The following is a 26,667-nucleotide window of genomic DNA, read 5'->3' on the forward strand; positions in this document are numbered from 1 at the left end:
GGGCTCTTTTGCAAGTGGCTGATAGTTATTCCCAGAGAGACCCCGGCCAAATTCTCACTGTGGAGGAGGAAGTGCCAAAATATTTTCAAGTTGGTTTTAGCTGGAAGAAAAGAGATGAAAAATACAGATGTACTCACCAAAGGGCTGGTAAGGTCAGAAGGATCATACTGTGCCAAGTGATGTAAGGAGTGAAGTGTTTTGGGATGGAAAGCTGCAGTCCTCAGGTAAGTTACATGTGCAGTAACTGGAAGTGACTACTACCTCTGTTTGGACAGCAGCTTGAACTTTTCTCATAGTGAATGAGAAAACTACACCATATCACCCAGAGCACATTAACTGACTCTACCATGAGAAGCAAGTCTTGAACTATTTGCCCTTGCACCCACTTTCAAAACCTGTAGTTTGGTCTCCTACAGCCAAGTTGGAAAGCAAAGTGCTAGATCCCAGGTGCTCCTCCACACTCTATGGGCCGTTGTCTTAGCAACCCACATCCAAACACCATCAGGCATGTTGGGTTTTCTTCACATCTGCATCCCAGCACAGTGCCATCATCTCAAAAGCACAGGTTTACATAAGGGCAGAATCCTTTCAATGCCCTCATCACCTTTACAGCTTAACTCCAGTCTCTGTTACCATGCAGATCAATGTGCTGCCTGGCTGTGCATATTTATGTCACCAAGGTATTTATAATCAACGCTTCTAGTAGTTTGAATTGACTGGTACTAGGATTTCTCCTTATTTGCTAGCATCTGCTAGTAGGACTTGTCCAGTTCTGAGGAAATGTAAACAAACGCAAGATAGTGAACACATGGAGTGAATTTTCTGTAACAAGTTGTCAGATTCTAGTTCTACATTGAATTCTACATCGAACTAATCAATGCTGAGCCAACAGAAATTCCCACCTGTTTCTATCAGAAACATGTAATCAGAGTGTGAGTAGGTGCAAGCTTGCACCTTCCTACAGATTTCTGAGTTCCTATTCTCCTAGTGACAATGTATCTTTCCATGTCTTTGCCTGTTTAGCTTGAATTTGCCTATCATCCTCTGAGTTACTGAAGCACATGGTAGCTGTTATGTTTTCCTCAGTGCCTGACTGTATCACACTCCGTGATATTCCTTACACGCAGTGATTTCAAGGATTATTTGTCTTTAGATCAGTGGCTGTATGGAGTTATTCTCAACAATTTAAATTGCAGGAATTTTACTCTGAAGAGCAGTTGTCAAGATTGACACCAGGTGTTAAACTCATTATCTGTAATGATGCAAAGACACCTTGATGAGATGCTGCAATAAGAAGAGGTTTGACTGCATGCATGGTCCTTGTACCCTGCTCTCCAAAACAAGCTCATCTAACAAGGTTTCAAGGGTTTAATTTACATAAGAAGGCTTTAGTTGACTCATTTTCAGTCACCTACATACAGCAGAAGATATAAACCTTGGTTTTTCTATACTGCAGATAAAATCTTGAAATTATTTGAATAACTACTATATTAGCATCTGTAAGATGACAGCTGAGAGCACGAAGAAGCATTGAGATATTCTGGTAAACAGAACAAGACATAGAAGATTGAAGAATTTGAGTTTGGTGTTTTCTGAAGAGGGAAATTGTGGTCAGGATAGCCTGTATCACACTGGTACTAAAACCTCTGACATCCCAAGGTCTTAGTCTGAAACCAGTACTCATTTTACCTTTAGGTAAAGACCTGTGTTCTAGCTGATCTAAACATGAACTGGCTTAGGTTCTTAGGCACACAATGTGTTGTCCAACTAATAAGTTAATTATAAAGATAACCAAGTCACTTGAAGGATCCTGCCAGTAAGAGCAGCAATTTGTGTACAAGTGGGACTAACCAAACAAGTTGAAAATCTTTTTCTCTTTGCCTGGAAGGAAGGAAGGAAACACCCCTAGTCATCCAATCTCACAGTCATGCTTGGCAGCCTCTCCGCCTGGCTGTGCCAGAGGAGACAGGGATGAGAGACACCACACACCCAGCTCTTAGGGTGCCGCTGGCTCAGAGGAGGGACACAAGCTGTCATCCCCAGCACATTATCTGGCCTCCGAGTGACAGGCATCTGTCATCAGTGGCCAGGCAGAGTGGTTGCAAGTGCTGATCCTTCTGGTCTGGGGACTGCTTGTCCAAGGCATCAATGGGCTTTGGCTCACTGTGGAGGCCAAGAAATTAGCTGCTCACATTTCAGGCACAAGTCAGTGCCTCTCTGAGGTTAGTAGATGTTGTCACAGGACACAAAATACAGTGTCATGGTGGAAAGTGCTTTGCACAGCAGTCATGTGGTGATATGTGGTAAGGACAGTGTGCTACTACGGCAAGAGAGCCCAGGCAAAAACCTGTCCCAGCTCAAGGATCAATAGCTAGTTTTGCTTACAAGAAGCCATGTTTCTTTCGTTGAAACACTGTGAAAATGCAAAAGCTTCCTCTTCTCCTCCCCACCAGTTTTTCACAAGCCAACACTATTGTTACCAGAAAGCAGCTGAAACTGTCCCTGATGTACCACTGGAATTGGAAGTGAAAGGCAGGTTTTGAATGCATTTTTTGCAGTGATTCAGTTGTGCTGGTTTGTGATGTTGTGGCTGTGCTTTATTTTATGGTCATATTGCATGCTGATAGATGTTACTTTTATTTTATTTCATTTCACTAACAGAAAGCATCCGTATCTCACTATGAATTATCTAAACAGTTTCAACTCTTTTGATAATGAAATATAAATCAGAGAGCAAGTTGATTAGTAGCATGCTTGTAAAATATTGCACATATGCCAGCACTGGCAAAAGAGCATTCATGCCAAAAGTTGTAAGGTTTAACTTGTTTGCTTGAAATAGAACAGCTAGAATGACATACTTGTGAAGTGTTAATCATGGGTACCATAGCAGTGCACACGGGTAGTAGCTATGAAGTAGGTCAATACAGGGATAGAAGACTGGTCATACTTCTTGCAGGGCTGCAAACTGGATGGATCTATATTTATAATGAAGAAGATTTTGAGGAAGAGCTGACTGTTGGTAAGACTCCTTATCATCAGTAGTGAGACTCATTTACTGTACTAAGATTTAAGCTTACATAAGCTTCAATAGAAAAAGGCTTATGTTAATAGTGGTCCCTACTGAATATCCCACCCTTTATGTGTAAATCAAAACCAAATTAGTAAGTGACATGGTAAAATCACAATAAATCAAATAATGATGCAAACACAGCAATAAATCTTATGTTACACATCATTATGAATTTCAAGTCTGGCACTAAGCAGAAAACATATTTAATTGAGAACACAGCAGAGCTTCCCTCAGAAGCCACAAAACTGATAGTATTATATAAAAAACCAGCCTGTGCGTAAGAGCCACCAGGCCTTGCTTTTTCTATATGAACTAAAAATCAGCAGATAAATGTACCATTAAGTTTCTTTGTGGCTTTGCCTGACCAGAGATTTTGCCTTGAGCAAGTTTCCCTGCACAACTGGGCACATGATAGGCCTGCAGATAAAAATGCTGTGCTAGATACAGAGAGCAGATTTGACCGATTAACACATACTACAATATAGAAGCAGCTATTAAAGTGTTTGGGATGTAGTAGAAGCAGAAGACTGATAAGCTTCCAAACAAGCTGTAGATGATGTCTAGTTTCTGGCAAAAGTATGGTAAAGAAAAACCAGCCAAACCCCAGAAGCCACTGAAAGCCTAAACTGACCAACCAAAACCAACCCATGGATTGAGACAGTCAGGTTTCAATGATCTGTGAAATTACTGAAGCAATAAAATGGAAGCAAGTGAAGAGAACATGCACTGCAAGCTAAAATCTTAGAGAAAGTTAAGGCCAGGTCTGCATTAGCAAGCAGTAACATTGCAGTAGGAGGGGATCTGTTGAGCAAAGCAAGTGATGCAGAGAACCCAGCTTTCACACTGCTTGCCGCTTAGGAAGTGCTTCCAACTAGCCCTTTCCCAGCTGGCCCTAATTTCAGAATTCATTAGCTGGAGTTCACAGGGCACACATCCTCTGCTTTCAGTTCATCCAGAAGAAACATGCTTTGCAACCTCCAGGACTACCTCACAACCCAAACCAAAGCATGCTAAGTGAGGACACATGGGAGATGGACTTCAAAAGTGCACTTCCCCAAGACTGATGTGCTAAGGTAGGTACAGTCTAGCCTTCCTAAAAGCAAACCTGTGCTGGAGAGAGTCTCAATTCAAACTTCGCAATTTGATGTCTTTCATTCTGCAATGGAACTTCTTTTAGGCACTGTATTGATTGCAGTATTATGCATGAAAAAAAAAAAGTTAACTTGATGTTAGACTTCACCATAATACCTGAGTCTAACAAGCTAGAGAGAGCAGGTTTTTTAACTCTGAGAAAAGAAAATACACAAAATCACTTGGTTTCAGCACATATCAGAGCTGGACTGGTGCATGAACAAGCAAGACAAAGCAACCTGCCTCAACACAACGTTGACTATAACTGCATGGATGCACATGTCTAAGATTCACCAGCTGGAGATATTAGAGTGTTCTTACTACAGACACACATGGGGAAGGTTGCTTATCATGCTTACCAGACTACTCATACTGGTTTACCATTTTCATGGCATCTTTGAACTTCTGCATAAGAAAATAATCTAAGACTGACAGCAGGAAGTTCCTGTGATCATCTCCTAGTAAGCAAAATTATGCCACTCTCCACCAGCAGTTTCCCATCCTCCCCTTCCTTTTGAGTAAGAAGCAGATACCAAGATGCACTGGGCCAAGGTTAGTGTTGCAGCCCACAGGTTCATACAATGTAACTGTAAACCCATAAAACCATTTAGTCTGTTAGTTCATACCATCTTCTATGTTTCAGGTAGATTGCACCAGGAAAGGCAGCTGATCACACCATTTTCTCTAAGGAGCCTGACTGTGACCACTCCAAGAAGTCTAAATACATGACCATTTCTGAAAATGGAACCACGTAAGCTCCACTTAGCTGTCAACAAATTTTGGAGCAATTTGCTCACCCTGTAGAGCACTGAAAAGATGTACTGCTGAGCTAAACTCTCAGAATGTCTATAAGGTAATACTCTGATACGCAGACATACACTATTTGCCTGTCATCCTTGGGGTGTGGCCTATGGGTCACAGGGGATGGGAAGGTCTTGATACTGGACTACTCTGAAACCTCTTTCATAACACAACAAAGGAAGAAAGTTGTTAAAGCCAAAGGAGTCTTTCTTCAGTAGTATGCTTCTTTATTTTTTATTTCCATGGATCTTACTTTAACATTTATACATCAAAAATTGAGCATATTTTAAAATAACAATCACCAGCTCACTGATCAAGGGCAAAGCAAACCTCCAAAGTTAATGTAACGAAATTAATACTTCTGTTTGATTTGACGTTTATATACTACTTGGTAAGTCATGGCTTGTCATGCTTCGGAGGTGCTTACAAGAAAAATAGGTCCTGAGTAACAGACAAGGCCCCCCTGTCCTTCATCCTCTCATCTTCTGTGCTTTCTGAACCTTGAATTTTTATTTGAGTCCTTCCCAGCTTGGATATAAAAGGCAATAGGATTTTTCTCAGCCTTGATAGGCAAAGTCTCAGAAAAGCAGTACATTAAAACACTAGCCTGTAGCTCCAGGAAAAGAAAAGAAAAAAAAAAAAGCCAACCCCCCTCCCAGGACTGGTAGTTGTTTGCAAAAGCCTGAATTAGAGACTAGCGACTTGAGATAAGATAGGCAATCAGCTCTGACTCTGCCACCGCAGACTTCTGGTCTACTTGCAAGAGAAGACATGTCATCATTTCTCTTGACAGTGCCCAGGATTTCAGGGAGATTGCCTAGCAGGGGGAAATGAAAACAGGACTCTTAAGAAAGAATGAAGGACTTTAGGAGAGAAGGTCTTAGCTTTATTTTTAACAGAGAATCAACACCAGCTCTGAGTAAGGTTTGATATGGTTACACATCCAGATCCTTGGGCAGGTAGACTTGGACATATTGATGTAACACAGATTTTGCTGTTGCAAGAGTCCCTTTCATAAGGGTCACAGCATTGGAAGAAGTCTGAATAAAAAGGAAGGTCAGTTTATTTTTTGTACTGTTCAGTAGTTACTTGAATAATATCCTTTTTTTTTAATTAAATTTTCTTCCTAATCTGCCTATGCCTCATGCAAAAATTATACTGGTCATCTTATCACTGGAAACACATTTTGCTAGACACTTTATGTAGAAAAAAAAGTCATGTACTACATTAAATCCATAGCTGCTGTCAGAAGAAAATAGATCATGAAATAAATCTGCCAGCTGTACATTGAACTTGGTATTCAAATAACAAAACAGCAGGACTGATGTGGTTGGTCCATAGGACTGGTTTGCTAGGCATACTTCTGAGGCTTATGTTAACCACTTCGATGGATCAGCAGTGTGGCAGAAACCTGGATAGCAAGTGCCAAATATGAGCCACTAGTGCTGCAGCTACACAGCATCCCCTTCAGCTGTCAGCTGTGGCAGGCTCTGTTGTTGATGGCTAGCTGCATGGAGGATGAGAGGAGAGGGACTAGTCCATGAATGGTTGTAAGCTGAAGGAAAAAAAATCACTTGATATTTTTTTTTCTGCAGTGTGAATTTACATACAAGCATGTCATTAAAGAAATTATCTTTCACATTGTTACAGTTTTCCAGGAGGCTATAAAAATCTATTTATTAGATATGGTACTTTATTGCCTTGTGGAGTAAAAAAAAAAAAATTTAGGCAAGTTTGGATCTTCTAGCACAGAAGTTTCACTTGACAAATTGGTTTTGACTGGTTGAGATGGTCACTGTTCTCAAAAACATACATCTACTGTCAGGAGTAAGCAGAGACATACAATACTGTTCATTTGTAGCCAGACCATCCCCCTCGACTTGTACCAAAACCAGCAGAAGAAAGTGGTTATGAATCATGAAAGGGTTTAGAGGGGAAGGGGAAAAGGCAGAAGGGCTATTGGACAGACTTTACCCCATCACGGTGCATAGTGCTAGTCACACAGAACACATGGGTCTCTACCTGGTTGAATGGCCCACCAGTTCCTAGGCTGATACTTGAAAGCTGGAGACAAGTACACTATCATTAAGTGCACCACTGCTTTCTCTCCTCAGTACTCATACTGCCTGGAGTGTAGGTAACTTGTAAACCTCCCTAGCCCAAGTCTGGGCTGCTTCTATCACTTACACTCTTGCGAGGGCTCTAGACGAGCCATTCATCACAAAATGCACAGCACCTGTCTGCTGGCTTCTTAGTGCCTTACTCAGCAAACTCTAATTGAATTGGAAATTGAATTGAGGTTCTCCCTTCCTCCCGTTTCTTCCCCAAAGGAAACATCTCCTCCTGCTGTAAGGTCTCTTTAATCCTGACACTATTCAGAGCAGGAGTATAGGAAAAGGGTCATTGCAGCAGAGCCTCTTTCTAGAAACAAGTAAAATGGAAAGCTCAAAATGTCTCACAAACTTCAGGCCAGTTTACCAGGAGGCACATGTATGTACATTTTTATTTTATACAGCCTTTCTTCATTCCTCCCTCAAAGCAGTCGTCTAAAGACCACACAATATGCAGAATTTGTAATATTTTGTTCTCTGAAGTTCATTCTAAAGTGCTTCCAGAGATTTTTTTCTTGCTTTGTGTTGCATTTCCTCTGTAAGCCTTATAAGACTCGGCAACGCAACTTCCCTGGCTGGTATAAATACAGCCATAGATATTTTTAAATCACAAAAGCAAACTTACCTACTCCCCTTCTCTCCTCTCCAAATCCTATATCATGCAAGCATCTCTCCCCCTTCTGATGGTAGCAATTTAATTTTTTTAAAAGCACTCATGCAACCAACAGAGGCGACACCATGTGCGTATGCATACACAAGACTCCTCAGGAGTCAATATGACTGTGCCGTCATCCTACTTTCTCCTTTCTCTATCCTTTAGCAATATTATTCATTTTCTATTACACGTTCACTAGGTGCAGGTTGATATACACTGTATCTTAAACATGAGTTTTGAATGTACAATGTTAAACTCAAGTAATGTTGCTACCTTAGGTGGAAAAGGCACAGAGGACTCCTGTTTAATGACTTATACAAGTCTGGTTTCACCATGGAAGTTGCTTCCTTTTAACAGAGCAATAATCCTCTGATCACTGGATTAACTCTGCACACTCCCAGCCCCTATGCATGTTAGGGGATCTTCATTTATTGCAGTGGTTCCCCCTTACCCTGTAGGAAACTAACTGGAATATCACTTCTTCCCAGTGTTTGGAAAAGGTGTTTGCTGATGTTCATTTGGGCCTGGCTTCATTCCCCACCCCACCCTCTCTTTCTTCAGTTAGAAGGCAATTATGCTTACTTTTTCTTATGTTTGAATTCAGGCCCCCTCACATAACATTACTTCCTGCTGGAAGTATTTATATTCTTGTCCATGAGTTGCCTTTTCTGAAATCCAGTTCTACTAATACACTTCCAGCTAACAGAAACAGTTATCCACACTGTATTTGCCCAGGAAGCCAGCATAAACAGACAATTTTGATGAAGTGAAACACCTTCCCAACCAACCATATCACTGAGCCAGTCCACCAGCAAGACTGGACGGAGACAGTCATTCCAGATACAGTACTCCCATTGCAATGGTATCTTGGGTAATCCATTTTTCCTCCCATCCCCTGAGAAGTTAAGCATCCCAAAGTAGGAGAAGCTCTGGGGGTTTTTGACCCTTTTCAATGGCTTTTGTCAAGCAACAAACAATCTCAGCTTTGGAAAGAGAATTTTTTTTCAAATCTTTCTTGTGTTGTAAACAGATGTACTTGAATGTACAGGCTTGTCAGGAATAGTTTGACAGGTGGAAAGGGGTAACTTTCCACAGATGGAATCTGTGGTAGTCAGCAATCCCACCTTTGTCTGGTGGGCTATGAGCAGGAAGAGCTCTGCTGTTGTTATCCTCTCCCCAGATGTCAGTCTCCTAACTAAAATTCTTTATGTCCCTGCAGAGCAGAAAGATCTTGACGTCCACTGCCGACATTCAAAGATAAATAAAGGCAAATAAAGAGCTCTGCACTGTATGTCTTAGTATCCAGCAATACCTGAGATTCTTCAGACTAAGAAATACTAAGAAAACCTGAAAATGTGAAAGATAGATACAAAATTAATTTTTTATGTTAAATTTTCTTGTAGTTTGTTTTTAATGGAGAGGAAATGTAGTATATGGATTTCTCATGTAATTCCTGCTTTCAGGTGTGGCTGGAAGCAAGTCGCTGGAAGAGCTCTAAAGAAGCCCCTTTTGGCTACTACAAAGCTCTCCTCTCTTCTTTGGTCTCTTTTCAGTACTGGACCAGGGCTCATGTCCAGCCTTTCACAGACACACTCGTGGAGTGTGTGAACCCTATTGAGGGAGCTGAGCCATGTTCTTTCATGAGCAAGAGTTTTAGGACAGTTGATAGCTGCAGTAACTTTAAATGCAAGAGAAGAGTTAGCGACACAGTGGTCATTTAGCATACTCTACCATACATGCCCCTCTTCCCATCTCACTAGGCACTTTAATGTCCACTAAGTATTGCCAGGCGCACCCCTGTGAATGTTGTTGCACTCTACTTTGCTCACCTCAGAATTTCTACTTCAGTCAGACCTCCCTAGTACTGGTGTTATTTTCAAATAAGAATATTCTATTTTCATGGGAAATTATGGGCTTTTTTTGGTAAAAAGGGATAGAAGAAAGTCTCTGTACACCTCACCTGGATCTCAGTGAAAGAAGAAAAGGTGGTGACACTTCTTACCCTGTCAACAAGGAAAGAAAAGACACCTTGGGAAAGTGATGTCAGTGCAGCCTTTAAGTATAATCTATTCAATTCCTTTGCTTCAACTTACTTTTACCTGACTCAAGAAATACTTTCCATCATTACAGGACTGAATTTATTATTTATGTTATCTAACAAATGTTATAGAAAACACCAACAGATTCTACAGTAACATGTTATTTTTCTTAACTCTTGCAGTTTCCAACAGTATTTCTTGGCTTATGCATTTTGTCAAATGTACAAGTAACACTGAAAAGACAAGAACAAATAGATTAGTAAATGTTACAGGAACCAATTGTCATTATGAGACAAACTCCATTTGGAGAAACATCTACAGAAAATCTGTGATAGCCTTGCAGAGGACCAGGCCTGTTGTAGGTATCAAAGAGCAAAAACCTTTACCAGGACTTAAGGCAGCATGAATACTGTGCGACTCCAATAAGGAAAAGTTTTCTGAGGAAAATGAGCAATACTGTGCTATTAGCTTATTTTCCAGAGGAAGACTTGGCAAGAGAAGACAAACTGTAGAATAGATGTCAAGAAGAGTAAGAGCTGAGGAAGCAATGGCAAAACAAATATGTGAGGAAGCAATGACAAAACAAATATAAAGAACTGCCGCCAGATGTTCAGGCGTAACCTCTTTTCCTCTTATCAGTGTCATGGAGCAAAACTGCAGCTGCTCCTGTGTCTGCTTAAGATTTATATTAAAAAATGAAAGCATCAGCATTTGCCCGTCCTCCTTTTGGGGTGTGCTAGAATCACCCAGGCTCCAGCAGAACATAATCTGCACGTGGAGGCTAACATGGTTGAATCAATCTGACCATGGATGAAAATTCAGCTGTTATTGATTCCCCCCTTACACTGATTGCCCTTCCCAGGTCAGAATGGAGACCTGTCCCATTGTTCAGTGAATACAGTATTCTGTTCACTACATCAATTACCCTGACCCCAGGGGGTCCAAAAGCCTCCCTGCTCACCCATTTACAGTGACAGCTGTCATGCTAATGAATCCACATTGACATTATAATTAAACCATTACACAAAGTGAGGCTTCACTCTCAGCTGTACAGCAAACACACACAAGGCCATTTTGATGTTGGCTATTAGAAATGCAGCATAATAAGATGAGATACACCCCAAGATTTAGAAGATGAAAAATGCACTGATGCAAGTAGAAGATGCAGACTTGAAGAAGGATTAAGAAACAAGTACAACTCTTGAAAAAGTGAGTTTTTGGTTTCCTATTTAGGATATCTTTTGCTGTAGAGGCAGGTTCATGACAGATTAACTTCCTGACAAGCCTTTTGCTGGAGTACACCTGACAGTAGGAGACCTCAGAATGACAAGCTCCACAAGGAGAGTCCAAAGCACAAAAATCCCCAAACCATCTAAACGCACCTCACCTTGAGACCTCATGCATCACATCCAGTCCAAAGAAAGAAACATATATGCCACCTGATGTACATGTATGTGGATTGGTTGTCCTAGGATGAACTGGGAAGAGCCAGGTACTGGGAAGAGCCAGGTAATGCATTTGCATTATGTGTGGCAGAAGCCCTTTGCTCCACAGGGACACTGCAACTGCACCCAAGCCATAACCCTCCCACAGTTCTTTTACAGCCTACGTGTCTACTCCCCTCCATGCACCCTTTGCAATTTTGGCCATTACTGGCCAACAGTTTCACCTTATAAATTTTTTTTTTGTGGTTTTGTGTGGTAGTAATGGACTGTATGGGTAGAGATGGTATCATATCATTCAAAGGGCTGTTGCTCTTTGCAGACCTAAATGTAGGAGCCTGGAGGGAATGGCCTCAAGCTCCGCCAGGGGAGGTTCAGGCTCCACATAAGGAAAAAATTCTTCACTGAAAGGGTCATTAGGCAATGGAACGGTCTGCCCAGGGAGGTGGTTGACTCGCCTTCCCTGTGGAGGTGTTTAAGGTGCAGGTGGATGAGGTGCTGAGGGGCATGGTTTAGAGATTGGTGGGAATGGTTGGACTCGATGATCCGGTGGGTCTCTTCCAACCTGGTGATTCTATGATTCTATGATATCAATGTTTAAGAAAAAGAAGATGCTCTTTTACTTTATCCTGTGAGTACTGATCTGCCCAAATAATACTTTACAGTTACATAACAGCCTATTACATAAAACCTTAGTAGTGACTGAAAGATTTTCTTCTAAAGAAGCATGAATTACATGATGCTGTAGATAAACAGTACTTATCTAGATGCAGTGTAATCTACAGAAGGCAGTATTATGTGGAGGTAGGCAATTTGACATTTTGAAGTCACACAGTCTGGCCTCAACAGCACAAAAGGACACTCTGTTTAGTTTATCAGAAGTCTCTCATTCATGTCCAGAGGTTTTAAAAGCTGTATTTTAATTCCGTTTTTTTTTCCTAAAAAAAAATACAGTGCATTTCAGTATGGGGATAAGCTCTGACACATTATTCAATGCTGCTGTTTGAAGGTAAATCTTCATATTTGAGTACTGAAAAGCACTCATTATAGTGCTATAACTCAGGCTTTCAAGTATAGTGAATTTAAGGACACAGCTGTCCTTCACTAGCAGAATTACCTGAACTTACTTTTAGACCTTTGTGGTCACCCTGAAGTGATTTTTGGATCTATCAGAACAAAGGGGAATTAATGAGTTTATGGGGCTATGTAGAGATTTCTTTTTCTATACTGAAGATGTTTAGCAGAATTCAGTTTCTGCATAACCCAGCAATTCATGGTGACAGATGATTAAACTCTGGAGGCTTGAAATATCTGTCCTGTCAGATCATTAAAAGCTGCCTGAAATGCCCCTTGTTGGTTTCTATTACTGATGAAGGTCATGTGCCTTCTGCATATACAATGTTAGAGATGCTTCCTTCAAAGCAAAACCTGTGGCAAAGAGCCACAGTTTTCCACACCATCCCTGCCAAAAAAAAGCTGTACTTTATATTCCTAATAATTCTATTGGAAAATAAATTCAAAATTTAAAATAGAATAAAAATCTAACTAGAAACCTGTACTTTTAGCTAGAATATTCAGATGTCCCACAATAGATGGAAATATTCCAGGAAGATTCATTTGTGCCTATAGAGAAAGGGCAAAGTTCAGCACCTCTAATTGTTTTTATTAGATATACTGTCTCCAACTGATAGCCAACAGGTTTCTTTCTTCCCTTCAACACCTCACTACCATAGATCACCCCACATCTTAAAGTATAAAATAGAAAGGAACAGGCATATAAGGAGGATCACAGAGTTAAGCTTTTGTAAACTGCGAAGTGCTTACCCCGCAACTCTCCAATCAGCCCATGCATGTGAATATATTACATCGTCTTTAACTCTGTGCACTCACGGGGACCCCATTGAGTACCCAAGCTATACACCCAGCTATGCAGCAGCCATCAGCAGAACAACATTGCAAGATTCTTATAAATCACAGAGATTGTTGAGGAAGCACCTCCTGGGAATATCACATAACATCATGCAGTCTTCCACACAGATGATCGGAAGAGCTAAAAGTCTTAGATCCCCAATTATCATATTAAGCCAGTCAGTCCAAAGCAAACATCTTGTACTGGAAGGGGATATAACTTGGCAAAGTTATGGGCAACTGGGAGTTGGACCTTGGTCAACAGTTTCAGCAACAGGTTACATTTCTGGTCATACTCATAATACTGCTGCTGCATGAACAGAACAAGATCTTATAAATTTATTTTATTTTTAAATCAGCATAGTTCCTTTGATTTCCCTAGGGCTATGGAAGTCTACAGAAGCTGAAGACTGCTTATAATGTATGTTGTGTTATTCTGGTTTCCTAAACTGTACTTACTTTGAATGATGAATGGAAGGCTGAAGCAGCTGATAACAATGCTAAATGGTGAGAGAGCAAATATGCACCAGTAGCTCAGCTGAAATTGCGTAGTTGGCATTCAGCTGGGCTTGGGCTGAGAAACAGATGAAGTGTCCTGAAAGTGTGTCAGCCCTGTAGACCTAGAAACAGAGCCTTCTTTCGCAAAACATCTTTCTCTTGGGGGATGGGGCAGAGGGAAAGAGAGAGATTTTTAAAAGCTATGAACATCACGGCTTTTAACCAAGGATGCAATTAATATATGAATTAAGTGATACCAAACAGATCAAAGTCATACACAAATCAGATTTTCTCTTCCATGCTCTGCATGCTGCCCCTAGATGAAAAAAGGCTCAGGAGCCCAGTTAGGTCCCCCTTAACTCTTCTGAAGTCAGTCTTGCTTTCTCAGGGCTTGAGCAGGTGTACCAGAGGCTCCTGTATAAAGACTTGTCAGCTTCAATCATTGTAGCTCTGTGTAGCAGCATTATTTCTCAGAGCTAACTCATCATTTCAATGTATGTATTTCACTGACATACCTACAGGAGTTGTGGTATTGGTCTTCTGGTGAGACAATTTACTAAAAGCACCCCACATCTATAAGTATTGACAGACCAAAACACTCAGAAGTGCTCACCAAGGCATCCTCCATCATTTATCAGCTAACTGGGGAGGCTGCAGTTGGCTGGAGGTTAGCAAATATGACATCCATGTACAAGAATGATCAGAAGGAACTGATCAGAAGGATCCAGGGAACTACAGGCTTGTCAGCCTAACCTTGGTGCCAGATAAGGTTATAGAGCAGATCATCTTGAGTGCCATCATGCACCAGGTGATCAAGCCAGTCAGTAGGGGTTTAGGAAAGGCAGGTCCTGCTTGACTAGACTAATCTCCTTCTATGGCAAGGTGACCCACTTAGTAGATGAGGGAAAGACTGTGGATGTTGTCTGCTCAGACATCAGTAAAGCCTTTGACTCTTTCCCTCAACGTTCTTCTGGAAAAAACTGGCTGCGCATGGCTTAGACAAGCATACTCTTTGATGGGTAAGCCTGACTGGATGGCCAGGCCCAAAGAGCCATGGTGAATGGATTTAAATCCAGTGTGCAGTTGTTCACAAGTGGTGTTCCCCAGGGCTCAGTATTGAGGTTAGTTCTGTTTAATCCCTTCTTTATCAATGATCTGGACATGGGGATCGAGCACAACCTCAGTAAGTTTGGAGATCACACCAAATGGAGCAGGAGTGTTGATCTGCTTGAGGGAAGGAAGGCTGTGCAGAAGGATTTGGACAGGCAGGACTGATGAGCTAAGCCCAGCTGTACGGTGTTCAACAAGGGTAAGCGTCAGGTCTTCCATTTGTGTCATAACAACCCCATGGAATGCTGCAGGCTTTAAGACAAATGACCAGAAAGCTGTCTGACAAAAAAAGGACCTGGGGTTGTTGGTTGACAGCTGAATATGAACTGGCAGTGTGGCCAGGTGGCCAAGAAGACCAACAGCATTCTGACTTACGCTGGACACAGTGTAGCCAGCTGCACCACAGAAGTGATTGAGCCCCCATACTCAGTGCTGGTGAGGCTGCACCTCAAATACTGTGTTTAGTTTTGGGTTCCACACAACTAGACAGACCTGGAGGCACTGGAGCATGTCCAAAGAAGGAAAAAAAAATGCTAGTTAAGGGTCTAGAGAATAAGTCTTATGAATAATGAAACAGCTGAGGGAACTGATGCTGTTTAGTCTGGAGAAGAGGAGGCTCTCTACAACTAACTGAAAAGAGGCTGTAGTGAAGTGAGTGCTGATCTCTTCTCCCAAGTAATAAGCAATAGGAAGAGAGGAAACGGCCTCAAGTTGTGCCAGGGGAGATCTAGACTAGATTTTATGAAAAATTACTTCACTGAAAGGGTTGTCAAGCATTGGAACTGGCTGCCCAAGGAAATAGTTGAGTCATCATCCCTGGAGGAATTTAAAAGATGTGTAGATGTGGTACTTGGGGACATGGCTTAGTGGTGAACTTGGCAGTGTTAGGTTTATGGTTGGACTTGATGATCTTAAAGGTCTTTTCCAAATTAAACAATTCCATGATTCTATGATTAATGTTTTCCCTATCAGAACCTTTTTGCATCTGGATAAAACTCAAAACATTTTTACCAAGCTATGTATTTACAAGTGCTGGAAGCTAAGAAGAGTTTCCCTCTGCATTGGTATATTTAGTAAGTTGTGATGGTAGGAGAGATCAGTGCCCGAGACAGCACAGTTTTGCTGGCATATAGCTGGTCCCAGCTGAAGCAAGACAATGTAAACTGAAAAACTAAATTACATGGAGTGAAGAGTTAACAGGACTCCAAGATAAGATACTCCAGCATATAAATTCAAACATGAGTCTGTAGGTTTGCTTTTCAGTTCTTAATATTTTTAGAACTAATATTATTCAGACACAGCATTTACTAATTCAGCATGTTTACACAATGCTGGACACTTCAGAACAAGTATAAATCAATGGTATTTGGATTTGGGCATTCAGTCAAAACTGAGGTGGAGAAGGGGGCAAAAAAGTCAGTATGTTGAAAACCTCATTTTTGCGTTTAAATATTTTTCCTCTATTCATTTGTGCCTTTATTAACAATTAAAAGAGCTGCTTTTCAGTGCCCTGTCCAATCTTACAGATGGGTCCCAAAGATCCCCCCAGTGTAATCCCCACTGCCTGAAATTTTACAAGATCCCCACAGCTCTTCAATTACCTTCGTTGGCCTGTCAGGACTCCAGCATCTCAAATTCAGTTAGCTAGTGTTTGGACCTCCGCCAAGGGCCAGCCTTTGCTCCTAATGACAGCCAGCTGAGGGGACACTGAGAGGGGCTGAATTCAATTTGCAGTCCCTCTAATCTGATTAGAGGAGCAGGTTTTTTATTTTCTCCAAAGTTTGCAGTAGCCAGGATGAATGATGGGCAAAGGATGAGCTGTCAACATCAACAAAGGCTTGGAGACAAAAGAAAAAAAATGAGGGGGTATAAAAAAATTTTTTTAAGAGAGAAATTAGTCTGCTCTGATTGACAGCACAGTGAGCTGTTGAGTGAATTGTTCAGGTGACAATGTTGTGTTTGCAGAGTGTCACTCTGTGTAGGCTGTTAAAGCAGAAATGGATCCAGCTACCAGGCAGATGTCAAAAATTCCAAGGAGAGCTTTGCTTTTAGTTTTCTAAACTGATCCAGTGTCCAGCCTCTAATAAACATTGCACTATTCTCCCATTCTAGACTACGTAACATTTGCTCAGTTTTCTACTTTACAGTACTGTATTACAAACATACAGCTGCAACAAGAACTTATATACTTACACACACTCTTAATTTTTCATTTTTTAAGAACTGAAGGCTTTGCCTTACTGAGTGGAATTGAGCATTGATCAAAGGCAAAGTCTCTTCATATTAAAGCACTCTCCTCAACCACACAAGTCTTATTTGCCTCACTTTGTAATGCAGTTATGACAAAGTCTAACACCACTGTCCTTCTGTGGTTTTCCAAATGTTTGAAAATCTCTCTTTTCATATTTGCCCCCTTTAATGGTATTTTTGCCACCAGAACGTGAGCCTGGAGGAAGAAATTAGAGCTATGGCATTTTGCAGGTTCTGCTCATCCTCTTGCAACATCTTCAACATGGTTATGGGTTCCCCTACTAAGGCTGTACATGTTTATATCTAGTCACTTAAAACATATCCTGGGGAAAATCAGCTAAATCAAAACCTTTCTCTGATAAACAGGCACAGAGCAGGCTTGGACACCTATCAGGTGAAAAAGGCTCTGTAACAAAACATAAGAGAAATTCATACACTCAGAGGTTCCATTCAGAAAGCTTTCGAGGTCTAGAATATACCCTATAAACCACACACAAAGTAAGCAGATTTGAAGAAAGATGCCATGTGGAGAACCCTGGTTCCAGATCTGATTCTGCAGTGTCACTGCTTTCTTGTCTTGGGTATCTGAGTGGCACTGATATGATTCATAGCCCTAGAAAGACCACAATGACCTTAGCTGTCCAAGGGAACCCCCGAAAAGCCACATTTTTTCAGAGAAAGGACTACTGAAACTTCCAACCAGAAAGGTAAGAGTCTGCCAGCCCCTCAGAGTACCCCCAACACAATATACTGGTAAGCAAAATGCCCAGATCAGATAACACACAATGCAACCTTTTCTCATTAACCTGTAATATCCTCCACAGAAAGTTACCCTCATCCTGTGAGCACATCAAGTAGCAGAGCAATAAGCAGCATAAACAGATGATTTTGGGTACCAGACTTCAGCAGAGGACTTGAGAAGAGAAGCAGGGTAGGACTCAAGACACCACTAGCATAGCCACTTCAGCTGAGAGCAGGACAGGCATGGACTTTAAGATGACCGAGCAGGAGCTGGTCACATCCCAAGAGTGACACGCAGGCCACAGGAGAAAGGGAGACTAGCATCCTGCAGGCAAGCAGCACTGTAATCTTGAAGGGGCACAAAGCAGTTGAATGATTGCCTTAGTGTCTGAAGGCCTGAAACTGGGGGACTTGCATTAAAATACCTTAGAAACAGGCTCCAAGAAGAAGCAAATAGAAAACCTAAGGAGTACATAAGATTGAGAAGGGTCTCCTGCTGAAACCACAAAGAGGCAGAGAGGATTAAAACCAAAAAAGGTAGTAATTCTCCTAATTTCCTGTAGGCAATTTCATAAGGTGTGCATAGGCTGCCTTTCTAGTGGAAGGCTCACTTTGCTAGCACTTTTGACTCACTTGCCATGCTGACATGTTTCTGGGCTCTCTTCTCAGATAAGACTTCCCTTACCTTTGAAATTTGGTGGTGAAGAACTGGTGAGGAAGTATCTGTCTGCCACATGGAGAGCTCTAAGGTCTCCCATTCTTGGGAGTGGAGGCTTAGCACTTGGAAAGTAGCTTGTAGTCTCATCAAGCACGTGCTTTCTGCCTCTGTCCAAGTTTGAAGCCTCTGCAAAAACAAACTGGTTTTCACAAATGCTCAGCTGGAATCTATTAGCCTGTCTGCAAAGATCCTTGATGGTCCCTTGCTCTAACCTCCCTCAGTTCTTGCATTCAACCAGACTAGGCTGTCTCCACAGAATATCCCAGGGCTAAAGGGCCAAGTGAAATGTTTCTTGCAATCATTCTTCCTGCAGTCTTTTCTCCTGTCTATCTGGGGTCTCTGTGGAGCCAGACAGGAGAGCCGACAGCAAGGAAGCTGCCTGTGCTGTGCCCTCCCCATGTTAATGCTCTGGCAGAGAAGAATGAGCAGCCTGACAAAGGTGAAGGGGGATGAATAAGAAGAGAGGAGGAAGGAGGGGGAAGATGAAGCTCAAATGAATGAGGAATGCATATAGGAAAGGAGACTCAAGAAAGATAGGAGTAGATGTGGACACATAGGCAGTAACGTCAGTAGGTGCGAGGACCAATTTTGGAACAAAAGGGATAAAGAGAAGTAACACTGGTGTGTTAGAGCTTAGAGTCAGCACCTCAAAGTATTGTCTTTTCTCCCCTGCCAGAGGACGCCCCTAGCAGTCTAACAGCAATAGTAGACCTCTGATATCTTACATCATTAACTCAGCTGCTGCAAGAACCATTGCACAGACTTAAAGATCCCACTCCTGTTGTAGGAACCAGGCAGGGAAATCAGTGCAAAGGTACACAATCACATTTTACTGTTCTTAATATGCTTTAACTGTTATATGGGTAGGAAATCACAACATAAATGACAATTTGGTGGAAAGGAAAGGCTACAAATCCAAATACCCCAATGTTAGAAAATATCAGAAATAGTGACTCATGTTTATGATAAATAACCCATACTCTTGATCTGAAAAAGTCATGTTTTCAAGAAAGCCATTATGTCAAAGAAAGCCATTCCTTTGTGTCAAGAATGGCCAAATAGAGAATCCCTTTCATGGTTTACTGAAGCCTTTAGACTGAAGCCTTACAATAGCCTGTGCAATGCCATTGTCGCCTATCCTTGTTTATTGCTTTGCATATTTGTTGAGATTAAACTGTCCAATAACCGATGCCTTGCCTTTATATTGGCATCCATCCATTCAAAAACATTAAAAAAATACAGAACAGTATCAGCCCATCAGAAATGCTACAAGGTAGATGTCAAGTATTCATTCCATATTCTAGATCAACCTTTGGAGACTAATAAGGCTTCAAAAGGCCAGGCCAACTCTACCAGATAATAAATGCAGATGGAAAAGGCAGAAGCACTGAACTCCCTAAAAAGCCTATGGATGACAAAACTTCAAAAGGCGCTGCATACGTTTACATCTTGTTTGAGGCCATTAATGCAGTTACACCATGCGAACATTTGGCCCATTATTCATAATAACCAGAAGATAAAGAGTAACACACTTAATTGAAACCCTTGTCAAAATGAAAAGTCAATTATCCTCCAAAGATTCTCTGTCAAACTGTCTCTTTCTATTTGCTACACAGGGGCAATATCAGCAAAATAGCTCTGCAAGTCCCCACTACTAGCAAGTATATTGTATTACATACAAATAATGAATATGGAAGAAGCCAAGTCAGGAATTCTGCAATGAGGAACATTTTCATCATAAAATGCCTGCTCCAAAAACAAACCAGCTTTAGGAGGGTATGGGAAAAGCACCAAGATTGCAATTTAAGCATGGCTATCTCTACCTGAGAAGAAAGTTTCCAAGATGCAGGAAGGAATTCATAGCAGAACAAGACTTTCCAACAGCCTAGTCACTCTCTCTGCTAAGGAAAGCCTCAGTTCTGCTTTGAATAAAAGCAACAAATATCTATACTGAAAGGAAAGACTATGAAGTCATTAGCTGTTTTAAATTCCTGCTGCCTCTGCAAACAGTCCACACACCCTCCAAGGGAATAGAAACAAAGGAGAGGGCCTTTCACACCTCAGGAACTACTGAAGAATGGTACAATCATTTCAGGTCCATCCCTTTTCTTAATGAGGAAAGCAACAGAAGCGGAGGCAGGACCTCCAACTCCATGGCTCCTTTTCCACAAGAATGGATGAGGAAAACTAAACAGAGCACTTTGATAGCAGGAACAGATGACTCAAGATGGTGGCCACCTGCCCAGACACAACCAGAAATATTCATTCCATTTCTAAATCTTCCTTGAGCAAAGACCTACAGTTTCCAATCACACAGGTATTTGCTTTCTCCTCCGCCAAGCACTAGCCCTGAGACAGGAAGGGAGAGAGCAAAGTCCCAAGTGTACGTTAAAGGCCCCAGTCTACCAAAGCTAGAGCATAGCTAGAGTGGAGAAAGACCCCTGGCTTTTTTCACTTGCGCCACTTTATCACAGAAAGGTGGATTAGAAGTTATCTCAGCTCTGCTTTCTTTCAGAGCTCCTTGGCAACACAGCCACAAAGATATAAATATGCACACACAAAAATTTGCAGCAGGCATGTCCACACGCACAAGCCAGCAGGCAAAAGCATTGCAAGGCATGGGGTAGATAGGACCAGAAAGGCAAAGAACTTCTGGAAAATCTGAAAAGAGGAAGACAATAAAGGTGCTTGTTTGGGTTTCTTTTAATCTTCTTCTTGAGATTTAGCTTTTTTTAAGGTTAAAAAAAGAAGCCATCTCAGAAAATAATAATAAAAAAATCCCAGCTATCCTACCCACCATCAATGAGCTTCACAGAAACTGCAAGGAGCCAGCCACAGTTTCAGGCCTGTATTATGTAAAATATAATTTAAATGAAGAAGACCTGATTCTGACTGAAGTAAGACTGACAAAGGACCAGCTTAACCCGAGTAATAATACTGCACTAAGTAAGTAGGAGGTATGCAAGATTGCTCCCTGTTTGTGTTCAACTATTGTAACAACATAGTAGAACAATATGTACCAGGCACATATGCAACATACTTTAGATGCCATGTGCAAGAGGGAAACCAATGAGTGATACCACTGTCACTCATTAGGTTAATACACAAATACAGTGAACACCACCACACCAAGTCCCTGTACACAGCAATACGTAACACTCCAAAGTCCTGAAAGCTTTTCTTGGCAAAAGCCAGACAGAGGCCAGTCGCCACAAGCTTCTTAGAGCCTTTCTTTCCCCCATGACCAGCTCTGGGCAGGGAGGGCCCTCCTCTCCCCTTTGGGTGGGAGTTCTCCCACAGGTGATGGGTGTTGATGCAATGAGACACCTGGAGCAGATTCTCTTTCTCCTGCATCAGGTGGGACAGGGATTTTGCATGTCATTTTGGTATCTCCTGGCTCATGGTTCTTGTCCTCTGTCACGAGGGAATCACTATGTGTTCTCTAATGGGCAGCACAGAGAAGGGAGAGAAAGCAATTTTGTCAAGAAAGCAGTGCTGGCAAGGTCTTTGGATTTGTGCAAGCTCTTCCCTCACAGCAGGCAGGAAGGGATTGTTTATCAGTTGCTCCTATATCTCTCTCTTTCTTTATATGTGTGCAAACTGTTTACGTATTGAATGTTTTGCAATAAGATTAAGAAATATTTATATTGAAATGTCTATATTAACCATTCTTAAACCAAAAGCACAATTTTGATCCAGGCTCTGGAAACTCTTCTGTGGCTCAGCTTTATTATTACGAGTAGTGTTTCTGAAGTGCATGTGGCTCTTGTGGTCTTTGAGGAAAGAACAAGCATAAGAGTTTGCAGTGGAACATGACAGTCTTGCAAATGGAACATGTTCATCAGGAAACCCAGGCTCTGGAGGACAGAGAGAGGGGAAATCTTGCTGATTCTGGTTTATTTACAGGGTTTTTTAGACAGGAAAGAATCAAACAGAACCAAATTTATTGTGAAATGGACAGACTAGCAGTCCGTTACTTGGAAAAAAAAAAGTGGAAAAAGTCCCCTAATTTTCCTACTTAATGATTTTTTTTTCTTGCCACAGCCTTAGAAATCTTCATTATTTACGTTCATGTCAAGATTTCAACCCAGTATTTGAATACAAGTATCGATACTGATTGTGAATTTGATAGGACAGAGGGTAATTATTTGGAAAAACATCATTACAGTTTCTCTTTGGCTCACTTCCTTTCCCTGCCCATGCAGCCAGGCCAGGGTAATATGTATCTACTCCTGGATGTTTTTTAGGCAGTCTTTCAGACCATCATCCATCTTTTCTGAAATGCGTCATGAACTGCCATTTCCAAATGTTATTACTGCCCTCTAACATGCCTTTTTCTGGTCCTGCTTGTCCCCAGGGTCTCAGTCAACATCTGTCTGGGTGAGCTGCTCTGCAGACTGTTTCAGTTTGTTTTGTAGGAGCTGATATCCTGTGGAGTTGATACTTTTCTATGAAAGAATATCAGACTCTTCCCCTAACATGAGTCTTAATTACTGAATTGCTATATCATGGTTCTTTTATGTTTAATCTCCCCAATTAGTCCAAATAATGAATTTACTGCCAGGAAAGTTTACAAAAGCAGATGATTTTAAATAAATACTCGCTAAGAAAGTAGTCACTAAGTGCACTTGAAACCTGTCTATGCTCACCCCAGGAGGCAAAGATCTATGCAGGGGGGGTGGTTACAATTGCTGCCACTATTTCTGTGCTAGACAAGGGGAAGGAGGGATCTGAACTTTGGGAAATCCCTGCTTGTTATCTGGGTGGATGATCTGCTTTAGTCCCAGCTACCTTTTGGTATCAATATCTAGGCATTTTAAAGAGCTATTAATAGTTCATCCCTAGGAGAGCTGCAGATATTAGTTGTGTACATCAATTTAGACATCATCTTCCTTAAAACTCTCACAAAAATCAGAATACATTTACACAATCACCTACAAAGGCAGAATGATTTGGTTAAAGTAGGTACTACTATTTTTAATTAGACTAGTAATTATTGACAAAGTAGTGCATTTTATTTCTGTGTTTTATGCACAGACCTTGGAGCTAAGTAATTTTCAATGGCATGCTTTCCTTACAAACCTGGCTTAAGTGACAATGAATTCTTTCAGGAAATATTTTTTGTTCAGTTAAACAGTTCATCTTCCAAAAGCTCTGAAATTACTTAATATTTTGGAAGATCTTCATTCCACAGTATTGATGGCATGCTTGCCTTTCTGCAGGATTTTGCTTAGATTGTTTTCTTTTTTTCTAAAAAAGCAGTTATTTACATAATTTTTTTAATGTAAGATTTTAACAAAGAGACTAACATTTCCAGTTTAAACATCTTCTTTAAACATTTAAACTGTTTTCTCTTCAAGGAATAAGAGTTAATACCTTGAAACTTCTTTCAAGGAAGAAACAAAAACCAGAATAAAATAGGGGAAAATATAGATATATATTTTTACTTCTTTAGTCTTGTCTGGTAGGCTAATACTGGAAAGCTGCAACAAGGTAAGGGAAAGAAAAACTTCCCACAGTCTGAATTGTCTTAATTTTCTGTGGGACAAAAAACACTCATTTTTTTAAATGTTCTAGAAAGGGATTGTTCTAATGAAAACTTCAGTTATTCCAGTAAATTCTACTGGAATAGTAGTTCTACTGAACTTCTAGTTCAGTGTAGGATTCCTATAACTTGTTATGATTTTGAACATTGAGTGTCTCTATTCGTGCCCCAGTGGGTAATTTTCTATATGTGACAAGACCCTCTTAATCTCTGTGGGAAGTTTGAATGTCTTCACGTTTTGTAGATCTGGGCCTGCTTATGGATTTGACATGTTCTTCTCAAATTGAATTAACTTTTTTCTGATGGATTTTTAGAAATATATTTTAAATATCACAATGAACACAGAACACTTAAGCCTTGACTCTACAAAGCACTCCACAGAAGAGGACATAGAGTCCCTTAATACCTTTGTGGGATGTCTGGGTGCTTTAGAAGGTCCCTGCTCAGGCATATGTGCATAAGAGCAAGACTTGGGACACAGACCATATGTTTTGCATCTTAAGTCTAGAAAGGTGAGCATGGATTCAGAAGCAACCCAAAAACCTGTCTCAGTAGCACCATGGATTTTAAGGGTAACCCTCTGCCTGTGAATTTCCTTGATTTTTCATGAGATTATAATGCCAAAAACATTAAGAAACCTACTTGCTGTCTCCTAGCATTCCTCCCAGCCTTGGAGGAAAGGTCAAAGTTATCATCCTTTGTCCACCACCAGGAATTTTCAAGCACTTGGCAACTTCAGTCATTTTTTTGTGCCACCTTAAGCCCTACAACTGCATATTGTTTTCCAGGCAAGGATAGCAAATAAACCCATTAGTTCAAGTACCTGCCACCTGGGTCAGGAAAGCTGCATCATCCTATATACAAACATATATATATATGTACATAAGTAAGACAGAGGGGGTGAGACAATTTCTCGGCGGCTCTTGGAAGAAAGCTCTTTCATGATGAAATTTTTACTTAAGAAAAGCTCCTAAATCAATTTCTTCCAGGCAAGGCAGGGAGGAGGGAGGATGAGGAGGGCTGCATTTTCTCTGCTCAGCAGTTTCCCATCACCTTCCCCTCCTCCCTTCCCTCCCTATCAGCAGGTTGCAGGCAGTGCCTGGGGCCAAAAAAAGAGCTGACCCCATGGCAGAGCACCTCAGGGTGCTGGAATGGGCAGTGAGGGCCTTGGCTGGCGATACTGAAATATGTAGCACCAATCACTTTCCATCAAGTTTCTTTCCAGTGGGGCGAGAGCAGGGATCCCATATCAGTTTAGCATACCAGAGACTTAGAGGGGCTTATGAGGCGGCTCTGTTTGGGGGATAAAAGATGGGAGCTTGGCAAGAATAAACATGTCACTTGGGGAGCATGTTCTGTGGGGCCTGATTTCCCTCTCGTGTCAGTTTGCTGCTGGCGCAGCTCCCCAGATGCAGCACTAATCCTGATTTATGCTGAGTTTTGGCAGGCATGGGACCAACCCTTGTGTAGCCCCCCAGGCACGCTGCTCCCCCTTGCTCAGGCGCTCACTGGCGCACAGGAAGAGGGGAAACATCCTCATTGTGCTAGCAGGAGCAAAATGCATAATTAAAACAACTTTCTAGCTTCCTGGGTTGGTGCACATGGCTTTGAACGAGTTTGCAAGATATTGCTTAACTCTACCAGAATTGGAAACCACAGGGGTGAGCTCTGCTTCTCCACTGCTTCCCCTAATCTTAGGTTAGCAAATTCAGCCATGATTTTGAAGAATCATCTTCTGTAGAAACATCTACAGAACATGAACTTTGATGAGTGGACGCTCAGTATATTCTACTAGTGGGGTGGCTCATGTTGGCCATGAGACATGCACCATCTTGCAAAGCAAATGGTGGGATGCTTATATACTTTCCTGACGGGATTATTGGGAGAAACGTGGTCATTTATTCATGGTTCCAAGAGATTCTCTTAGGAGAGATAACAGATCATCAAGCTGGTCCTTAGCTGTATGTTTGCTTCCAAATTGTTATCTTTCTGTTTACAAAGGATAGGCTGGCATCAGTGTTTTCATGTTATTTCTCAAAGAGCTCTTGGCTTTTTGGTCCTTTCCTGAAGAGAAAAGCTGGGGGGAAATTTCCCCAAGACTTTACAAAGGGTTTTAGTGGGCTTTCCAAAGATGACTGCTCAACAGGACCAGCAGTCCTTCACCACCAGGTATGTTACAGGCGTAGCTGGATGCACATAGACAGCACTTCATCCCACTGTCTCCATTACACAATGGACATAGCAGTATCTCCCTCAGATCTTAATGGGAAGTCCCCAAAGGCAAAGTCCTTCTGGAATTTGTTTTGGAGGGAAGTTATCACTCTTCTCCTTCTCCACTCCTTTCCTCTGCTCAGTCATGGCAGCGTGTTTCAGCTTAAGCTTGTATTCCCCAAGAAACTGCAAGGTCCCTCGCAGATGTTTGGTAACACATCAACAGCACAGACCAACACAATGTAATGAAATTCCCCCCAAATCTCCCCTAGACATTACCTAATTGATAAAGTGGCTGCCCCGCGCCACAGCATCTCCCTCCCCAGCTCATGCGACACAGCCGGGCTCTGTTCCCTTTCGCCATGACATCATGCCGGCAGTCACCGCCCATGCATCATGCTGCCTGCAAGCTTCCTCTTCCACCCCAGATAAACGCG

At 41.5% G+C, this 26,667-nt stretch overlaps 1 protein-coding gene across 1 annotated transcript in view; it reads left to right on the plus strand.

Annotated features, from left to right (window-relative positions):
- The first annotated feature begins 1,066 nt into the window (after window positions 1-1,066).
- The window catches only part of SEPTIN7 (septin 7), a 293,329-nt gene continuing 267,728 nt past the window's right edge, over window positions 1,067-26,667 (plus strand). Inside the window, exon 1 of the mRNA XM_069859849.1 lies at window positions 1,067-1,070. The gene's annotated coding sequence lies outside the window, so the exon portion shown is untranslated. The remainder of the gene's footprint in view (window positions 1,071-26,667) is intronic.

The sequence above is a fragment of the Phaenicophaeus curvirostris genome, chromosome 6 (genome assembly GCF_032191515.1).
Source record: "Phaenicophaeus curvirostris isolate KB17595 chromosome 6, BPBGC_Pcur_1.0, whole genome shotgun sequence".
In the NCBI taxonomy this organism is placed as follows: Eukaryota; Metazoa; Chordata; class Aves; order Cuculiformes; family Cuculidae; genus Phaenicophaeus; species Phaenicophaeus curvirostris.